This window comes from Capricornis sumatraensis, chromosome 15 (genome assembly GCF_032405125.1).
Source record: "Capricornis sumatraensis isolate serow.1 chromosome 15, serow.2, whole genome shotgun sequence".
Taxonomy (NCBI): Eukaryota; Metazoa; Chordata; class Mammalia; order Artiodactyla; family Bovidae; genus Capricornis; species Capricornis sumatraensis.
In genome coordinates this window covers 6,701,880-6,712,110 of record NC_091083.1, presented here as the reverse complement: position 1 = coordinate 6,712,110, position 10,231 = coordinate 6,701,880, and the positions used below count along the sequence as shown (strand labels likewise).

The 10,231-nt window shown below is 38.3% G+C and overlaps 1 pseudogene; it reads left to right on the top strand.

Annotated features, from left to right (window-relative positions):
- Positions 1 to 1,631: 1,631 nt before the first annotated feature.
- On the top strand, positions 1,632 to 7,011 carry LOC138091606 (poly(A) polymerase alpha-like; annotated as a pseudogene).
- Positions 7,012 to 10,231: the final 3,220 nt, after the last annotated feature.

The window sequence follows — 10,231 nt, the reverse complement described above, 5'->3', positions numbered from 1 at the left end:
TCTGGCTAAAACTTCCAATACTATATTGGATAAGAGTGATGAGAGTGGGCATCCTTGTCTTGTTCCTGATTTTGGAGGGATAGGTTTCAGCTTTTTATCATGAGAATAATGTATTATGTTGAAGTACATTATTTTTATATCCATTTTATCAAGAGTTTTTTTTAATTGTGTTGAATTTTGTCAAATACTATTTCTGAGATGATCATATTATTTTTATTCTTCGTTTTGTTAATGTAGTATATCATGTAGATTTGTGGATGTTGAACCATCTTTGTAGTCCTGCAATAAATCTCACTTGATCATGGTGTATGATCCTTTTAATGTGTTGTTGTATTCTGTTTGCTAATGTTTTTTGGTGGAGGTGGTGATGGTGGTGGTGGTTTAGTCACTAAGTCATGTCTGACTCTTGCGACCCCATGAACTGTAGCCTGCCAGGTTCCTCTGTCCATGGGATTCTCTAGGCAAGAATACTGGAATGGGTTGCTATTTCCTTCTCCAGGGGGTGGGTGAGGAGGGCTGCATTTATATTCATCAGAGATATTGGCTTATAATTTTCCTTTACTGTGTTATCTTTGTCTGGCTTTGATGTGAAGGTAATGTTGGCCTCATAAAGTGAATTTGGAAGCATTCCTTCCTCTTTAAATTTTGGAAGAATTTGAGAAGGATAATCATTAAGTCTCCTTTGTATGTTTTGTCTTCTTTTTTGGGGAAATTTTTGATTACTCTAAGTAAGAGAGCCTTCTCTTTTTTCTGTTAGTCTAACTAAAGGTTTGTCAATTTATCCTTTCAAAGAGCCAGCTCATATTTTGATGGATATTTTCTATTTCATTTATTTTCACTATGATTTTTATTATTTTCTTCCTTCAACTCTTTTCAGGCTTTGTTCTTTTTCTAGTTATTTTAGGTGAAAGGCTGACTGTTTATTTGAGAATTTTCTTTTCCTGAGGTAAGCCTGTATAACTACAACTTTCTCTCATTGAGTTTCTCCACGACACCTATTTTGAATTCTTTATCAGATTGCAATATTCCATCCCTTTAACTTTGGTTTCTGGAGACTTGCCATTTTCTTTTTGTGTTACAGAATTACTGTGATCCTTCAGGTTGTTTGTTGAGTTTTTCTTTTACTGGTGCATTTCAAGTAGCAGATATCTTTCTTCTTTAGGCAAAACTTTTAAATTTTTTAAAAACTTGTTTCTAAAGATTTAACAGTCTTCTCTGATGGCTCAGATAAACAGGTTAGAAACTAGAGACCTTTCTTTTGTTTTACAGTAGGTGGCACTATAGCACAACTTTTTGGTTTCTTTAAACCAAGAGCCCTCTGGTTACATTTGAAAGTTCACATTTTCCACCCTCTACCACCTCTGTCTACCAACTTTACCCTCGTTATCACTGCTTGTGCCTCCAGAGTTATTGAAACCTTGCTGCTGACTGTCCAGCCTCAGTGGTGCCTGGCGCACCAGAATAGTGGACTTTTCTGCCAGCTCAGGGTCTCCTGAGTCCCAGCCTCCACCACTGCAGGGGGCAATGCAGGATGAAGGGGCAACCAGGGACACGTGGGCACCTCTGCCATGCCTGGTGTTTTCAGGTGCATGGGTTCTGCTGCTGCGGGCAGAGGTCGAGGGGCCTGACTAATGGGTGCCCATGTGACTGGAGGGAGAGTGCAGCAGGTCCACTGCCAGTGCTGCCTGGTTACCTGTGGCAGCAAGAAGACTAGAGTCACGTGCACCACTTCCCCTCTGCTTCCAAGTTCTCTGGGGCCACAAGCTGCAGTTGGGGAATCCAGAATTAAAGGCACGGCCTTCACTGTCCCCCTGATTCAGCCTCCTGTCTATTCCAGCCCACCAGCCTTCAGAAACACAGATTTGAGGAACTCTCCAGCATCCTGGTATGTAGGGCAGAGGCATGTTTTTAGCTGTGGCTATTTTACTGGTTGTAGATTGAAGGAATGGGACAAAGGGCGCATCTTACTCCACCATGATACTGATGCCCCCTGGAAATAAAGTCTACTCTTCTAGTCCCTAACTGAGTTTCTTTATATCCTGTTCCACATATTAGATTATTTTTCAGCCTAAACTAGCCTGTGTGAATTTATTGTCTGCAACTGAAACCTGAATGTTCAGAAATAGTACCTGCTTTTAATTTTTCTGTATGTTCTATATTTCCTTCCAGTCTGGCAACATCTTGTAAGTTTATATTTATGGAAGATTAAAAACATTTTCATAAAACCAAATCTGGCTATCTATACCTTTGTGAATTTTGTTTGGAGTCTTGCCCAGGGAGAACTTCCTAACCTCAAGCATATTCTGCTTTATTTCCTTATACTTCAAGAAATTCATTCTACCTAGATTTTATACTCTATGGTATATATAGGAAACTAATTTTACTTTATTTTCCAAAATGAATGGAATATTGGTTCAACAATAACTTATTTAATAGTCTAATTTTCCCCCCAGTGAATTGAAATGTCACTTCTGAAGTATAATGCTTTCTTATTTACTGTGAATCTGTTTCTCTTTTTTTGATGATTTTTTTTTATTTTTTAAATTATGAAAGCAATAACACATATCAATAACCTCAGATACACAGATGACAACACCCTTATGGCAGAAAGCAAAGAACTAAAGAGCCTCTTGATGAAAGTGAAAGAGGAGAGTGAAAAAGTTGGCTTAAAGCTCAACATTCAGAAAGCTAAGATCATGGCATTCAGTCCCATCACTTCATGGGAAATAGAAGGGGAAACAGTGGAAACAGTGTCAGACTTTATTTTTGGGGGCTCCAAAATCACTGCAGACAGTGACTGCAGCCATGAAATTTAAAGACGCTTGCTCCTTGGAAGAAAAGTTATAACCAACCTAGCCAACATATTGAAAAGCAGAGACATTACTTTACCAACAAAGGTCTGTCTAGTCAAAGCTATGATTTTTCCAGTAGTCATGTATGGATGTGAGAGTTGGACTATAAAGAAAGCCGAGTGTGGAAGAATTGATGCTTTTAAACTGTGGTGTTGGAAAAGACTCTTGAGGGGCCCTTGGACAGCAAGAAGATCCAATCAGTTCATCTTAAAGGAAATTAGTCCTGAATATTCATTGGAAAGACTGATGGTGAAGCTGAAACTCCAATACTTTGGTCACCTGATACAAAGAAATGACTCATTTGAAAAGACTCTGGTGCTGGGAAAGATTGAAGGCAGGAGGAGGAGGGGACAACAGAGGATAAGATGGTTGGATGGCATCACTGACGCGACGGACATAAGTTTGAGAAGGCTCCAGGAGTTGGGATGGACAGGGAAGCCTGGATGCTGCAGTCCTTGGGGTTGCAGAGTTGGACACGACTGAGAGACTGAACTGAACTGAATAACACATTTAGAGAAGACTTGAAAATCATGAATCTGTTTCTCAATTCTGTTCCATTACTTATTTTTTTCTATATCTGCTCAAACATTACAGCATTTTATAATTTTAAAAATCTAATTTTAATTTAATAATAATCATAAATAATAACCATAAACTTATGTAACTAGTCAGGTAACCAGACTAACAAGAAGCAGAACTGCAGTGTCTGAAAACTCTTTGAGATCAATTCCATATTTTATTCATATTTGCATTTAAGAAGACTACAATGATGCCTAGCATATGACTAGTTTCGAGTGAACAAATCAAACAATTCATCTCGTTTATATAAAATGCACAAAAATTTTAAAACTAACAATCTGATTATTGTTAAGGACTCTATTTTGAAGCATATTATATACCAAGTGATTGTTCAAATCCTACCAAGTGCTTACAATCTTTTGTTCAATCATACTACATGTTAGAAAAGCAGAGTTTAGAAAATCTTTATATATAAATTTTTATGAATGTCTTTGATCATAAAACCACAAAGACTCAATAGTAGAACAGACTAAGCATCTATCAAGGAAAATTAAAATAATAATCTGTTAGAATCCTCAAATTTTAAAATATCGGGCCATTACCAAAACTTTTGAAGACAATTCAGTAGTGGTAATGACTATAATATTGGGGTTAGGTTAAAAAAGAAAAAAAAATTAGAATATAATATATTTTATATAATATAAAACTAGAATAATATATTATTATAATATATTATTAATATAAATTAATATATTAATTTCAAGGAGACATTACTGAAAAATGTACATATATGAGAAAGCATTAGAAAAGAAAATCAGAAAATAATGGGTTGTTTTATTGTGGAGGTGATGGAACTATATGTAATATTTTAATAATTTTTATTGGAATATAGTTGATTTACAAGGTTGTGTTATTTTATTTTTTATTAATCCTATCTTAATAGCACTTATACCAAAAAAAATTTTTAAGCATTTTCAAGGACATTGGCTAAAGAAAAAACAAAAATGCTATAGAGTGATAGATAATCTGATAGTCTGAGTTTCATAGAAAGTAAAGCCTGAGACAAAACTAAGGTGCTAGAATCTTTCTCCATGCCTTCAACCTGGGCGCAGCTTGTAACTGCATTAGCCTAGAGAACATGACAAAAGCAATTTTGTACCAGTTTAGACTGCAAGAGGTCTTGCCTGCTGTCTCTCTCTCTCTCTAGACCCCTGCCTCTTTATGTGAGCAGACCAGGGCTAGCCTCGTGTCTGAGGGCCCAACTGTCCCGATTCTGTACCAGCCAACAGCTAAACAAGCACAAGGAGCAGCGTCGCTCCCTTGATCTCCTGCTGACTGCACAGATACAGGGGCGCCCTGTCAGGACTAGACTAGCGTTCCAAGTCAGCCTAGCCTCAACTACTGACCTATTGAATCAAGGGCTAAGTACGTAACTGTTGTTTTAATCTGCTAAGCCTTAGTGTAGCTTTTATTCGGCAATAAATATCTATGTTCAGTTCAGTTCAGTTGCTCAGTCGTGTCCGACTCTTTGCGACCCCATGAATCGCAGCACGCCAGGCCTCCCTGTCCATCATCAACTGCCAGAGTTCACTCAAACTCACGTCCATTGAGTTGGTGATGCCATCCAGTCATCTCATCGTCTCTCGTCCCCTTTTCCTCCTGACCCCAATCCCTACCAGCATCAGTCTTTTCTGACGAGTCAACTCTTTGTATGAGGTGGAAAAAGTACTGGAGTTTCAGCTTTAGCATCATTCCTTCCAAAAAGAACACCCAGGGCTGATCTCCTTTAGAATGGACTGGTTGGATCTCCTTGCAGTCCAAGGGACTCTCAAGAGTCTTCTCCAACACCACAGTTCAAAAGCATCAATTCTTCGGTGCTCAGCCTTCTTCACAGTCCAACTCTCACATCCATACATGACCACAGGAAAAACCATAGCCTTGACTAGACAGACCTTAGTCAGCAAAGTAATGTCTCTGTTTTTCAATATGCTATCTAGGTTGGTCATAACTTTCCTTCCAAGGAGTAAGCATCTTTTAATTTCTTGGCTGCAGTCATCATCTGCAGTGATTTTGGAGCCCCCCAAAATAAAGTCTGACACTGTTTCCACTGTTTCCCCATCTATTTCCCATGAAGTGATGGGACCAGATGCCATGATCTTCGTTTTCTTTATGTTGAGCTTTAAGCCAACTTTTTCACTCTCCTCTTTTACTTTCATCAAGAGGCTTTTGAGTTCCTCTTCACTTTCTGCCATAATGGTGATGTCATCTGAATATCTGAGGTTATTGATATATCTCCCAGCAATCTTGATTCCAGCTTGTGCTTCTTCCAGCCCAGTGTTTCTCATGATGTACTCTGCATAGAAGTTAAATAAGCAGGGTGACAATATACAGCCTTGACATACTCCTTTTCCTATTTTCTGTTGTTCCATGTCCAGTTCTAACTGTTGCTTCCTGACCTGCATATAGGTTTCTCAAGAGACAGGTCAGGTGGTCTGGTATTCCCATCTCTTTCAGAATTTTCCACAGTTTATTGTGATCCACACAGTCAAAGGCTTTAGCATAGTCAATAAAGCAGAAATAGGTTTTTTTTTTTTTGAACTCTCTTGCTTTTTCGATGATCTAGCAGATGTTGGCAATTTGATCTCTGGTTCCTCTGCCTTTTCTAAAACCAGCTTGAACATGTGGAAGTTCACAGTTCACGTATTATGCAGCAGTAACTGGTAAGAGTGAGCCTACAAGTGAATGAGTAGATCACCTTTATAGAAAACTTGAAAAGATTCATATTTTTAAAAATCCAGTACAAAGCAGGGATTGCAGCAAACACACCCGCCACGAAAGCACTACGGCATTACTTCTCCCTTCCACTTAGCAGCCCCCAAGGAGACTAACTGCCTGCTTACACAGAAACTAGTGGAGACTCTGAAGCCCTTTGGGGTTTTTGAAGAGAAAGAGAAACTTCAGTGCAGGAATTTAATTTTGGGAGAATTAACCTGGGAAAAGACTGGATACGAGAAATCAGTGAAAGCAAGAATGTTCCACAGTCTGTAATAGAACATGCTGATGGGAAAATGTTTATATCTGGATCTTACAGATTAGGAGTATATACAAAAAACTGCCAATATTGATGCATTGTGTGTTGCAACAAGACACGTTGATTGAAGTGACTTTTTCACCTCATTCTATGATAAGTTGAAATTACAGGGAGAAGTAAAAGATTTAAAAGCTGTTGAAGAGGCATTCGTATCAGTTATCAAACTGTTTGATGGGATAGAGATTGATATTTTGTTTGCAAGATTAGGACTGCAGACTATTCCAGGAAACTTGGACTTAAAACATGACAGTCTGCTTAAAAATTTAGATATGTATAAGAAGTCTTAATGATTGCAGGGTTTTGATTTTGTTGCAAATCAATGAAATGGTTTTACTAGATGTTTTACATCTAGTATCAAACAGTGACAACTTCAGGTTAACCCTGAGGGCTATCAAACTGTGGGCCAAATGCCACAACATCTACTCCAATGTATTAGGTTTCCTCAGTGGTATCTCCTGGTATATGCTCATAGCAGGAACTTGCCAGCTTTGTCCAAATGCGATAACATCAACTCTTGTACATAATTTTTTCTTGGTATTTTCTAAATGATATGTGCTTAGATCATATTAAAATAAAGTTGATTATAGACTCTGGAAAAAAAAATCCAGGGCACTCTAAATGTGCAACCTTGCCTATGCACTGTATCTTTGAACTGTAAAGTGTCTTTGCAAATTAGTTTTCTAATTAGTGAAGTTCCAATAAAATGAGTTTTTCAAAAATTTTTCTTTTAAAAGTAATAAATGATACTGGCAAGCAGCCTTAATTGCGTTTTGTTCTGAAGTGTTAATAATCCATTCCTTTATTTATTTTTTTTAATTAATCATTGCTTAATTTTCTGTGAAGTGGTTGAATTGGTTTTTGTTGTTGTTTTGTTTTCAGAACAATGAAATCTGATGGAAATACTAACTTAGATCTATCATCCCAAACAATGGACATATGTTACTGGTCTTATAGGCAGAGTGGTGTTACCCTACATCTCCCAGAAAAATACTCAAATAAAGAATTATGATTTAGTTTCATTTACAGGTCTAATGGCAGTGAAATTAGGAATTTGAATCATAAATGCTTCAATATTTTCAGAATGTGGTTGAAGGTTTTCCTTTTTCTTTAGAACTATGTAATGACGTTGGTGATTCTGACCTTTGGTGGCTGAGAAAAATAAAGACCGGTTATGTCAAGACACGGCTGAGAGACTAACATAAAAATAGAGGGCTTCCCTGGTAGCTCAGATGGTAAGGAGTCTGACTGCAATGTGGGTAACCAGGGTTTGATCCCTGAGTCAGGAAAATTGCCTGGAGAAGGAAATGGCAACCCACTCCAGTATTCTTTCCTGGAAAATCCCATGGATGGCAGAGCCTGGCAGGCTAGAATCCACGGGGCTACAAAGAGTCAGACATGACTGAAAGACTAACATAACAAGATGAGGTTGGTGGATCTGGCCTTTGACTTGTGGAGAAAAAGACCAGTTAAGTCAAGACCAACTTGAAGGCACTGAGGAGGCCCCTTAAAGTGTTCTTCCTGATTAGTTCTAGGTAAGCACTTAAAGATAGAAGAGCAATGCTATAAAACAACTGCTCAGAAATGTAAGTAACAGAGTTAAGCTCTGTATTTTTCCCTTTATAATATAGCAAAATATGCAAGTGGATTTTTATTGTCAGCCACAAAGACTGTACAAATTACAGTGAAGTGTTTGCATCTCTTTAAATTTTGATCCACACCAGGGTGGCACTACTGACATTTGGGGCAAGCATTCACTCAGTTGTGTTATAGGCAAATTTGGCCTTGGAGTGCAGAATGAAGCAGGGCAAGGCTAACAGAGTTTTGCCAACAAAACGCACTGGCTATACCAAACACCCTCTTCCAACAGCACAAGAAAAGACTCTACAAATGGACATCACCAGATGGTCAATACCAAAATAAGATTGACTATATTCTTTGCAGCCAAATATGGAGAAGCTCTATACAGTCAGCAAAAACAAGACTGAGAACTGACTGTGGCTCAGATCATGAACTCCTTAGTGGCAAGTTCAGACTTAAATTTAAGAAAGTAAGGAGCATCATTAGACCAATCAGATATGATCTTTATCAAATCCCTTATGATTATACAGTGGAAGTGACAAATAGATTCAAGGGATTAGATATGATAGACAGAGTGCCTGAAGAATGTGGAAGAAGGTTCGTGACATTGTACAGGAGACAGGGATCAAGACCATCCCCCAAAAAAAGAAATGTGAAAAAGCAAAATGGCTGTCTGAGGAGGGCTTACAAATAGCTGTGAAAAGAAGAGAAGTGAAAAGCAAAGGAGAAAAGGAAAGATATAAGCATCTGAATGCAGAGTTTCAAAGAATAGCAAGGAGAGATAAGAAAGCCTTCCTCAGTGATCAATGCAAAGAAATAGAGGAAAGCAATAGAATGGGAAATACTAGAGATCTCTTCAAGAAAATTAGAGATACCAAGGGAAAATTTCAGGCAAAGATGGGTTCAATAAAGGACATTGAGCCCCGAGGTATGGACCTTAGGTAAGGACATTGAGCTCTTAGGTGTGGACCTAAGAGAAGCAGAGGATATTAAGAAGAGGTGAAAAGAATACACAGAAGAACTATACAGAAAAGATCTTCATGACCCAGATGATCATGGTCGTATGATCACTCACCAAGAGCCAGACATCCTGGAATGTCAAGTCAAGTGGGCCTTAGGAAGCATCACTACAAACAAAGCTAGTGCAGGTGATGGAATTCCAGTTGAGCTATTTCAAATCTGAAGATGATGCTGTGAAAGTGTTGCACTTAATATGCCAGCAAATTTGAAAACTCAGCAGTGGCCCCAGGACTGAAAGAGCTCAGTTTTCATTCTGCTCCCAAAGAAAGGCAATGCCAAAGAATGCTCAAACTACTGCACAATTGCGTTCATCTCACACACTAGTAAAGTAATGCTCAAAATTCTCCAAGCCAGGCTTCAACAGTACGTGAGCCATGAACTTCCAGATGTTCAAGCTGGTTTTAGAAAAGGCAGAGGAACCAGAGATCAAATTGCCAACATCTGTTGGATCATCAAAAAATCAAGAGAGTTCAAGAAAAACATCTATTTTTGCTGTATTGACTATGCCAAAGCCTTTGACTGTGTGGATCACAACAAACTGGAAAATTCTGAAGGAGATGGGAATACCAGACCACCTGACCTGCCTCCTGAGAAATATGTATGCAGGTCAAGAAGCAACAGCTAGAACCAGACATGGAACAACAGACTGGTTACAAATTGGGAAAGGAGTACATCAATGCTGTATATTGTCACCCTGCTAATTTAACTTATATGAAGAATACATCATGTAAAACACTGGGCTAGATGAAGCACAAGCTAGAATCAAGATTGCCAGGAGAAATATCAATAACCTCAGATATGCAGATGACACCACCCTTATGGCAGAAAGCAAAGAAGAATTAAAGAACCTCTTGATGGAAGTGAAAGAGGAAAGTGAAAAAGTTGACTTAAAACTCAACATTCAGAAAACTAAGATCACAGCATCTGGTCCCATCACTTCATGGCAAATAGATGGGAAAACAGTGGAAACAATGATAGACTTTATTTTTGGGGCTCCAAAATCAGTGCAGATGGTGAGTGCAGCCATGAAATTTAAAGACACTTGCTCCTTGGAAGAAAAGTTATGACCAACCTAGATAGCATATTAAAAAGCAGAGACATTACTTTGCCAACAAATGTACATCTAGTCAAGGCTAAGGTTTTTCCAGTAGTCATGTATGGATATGAGTGT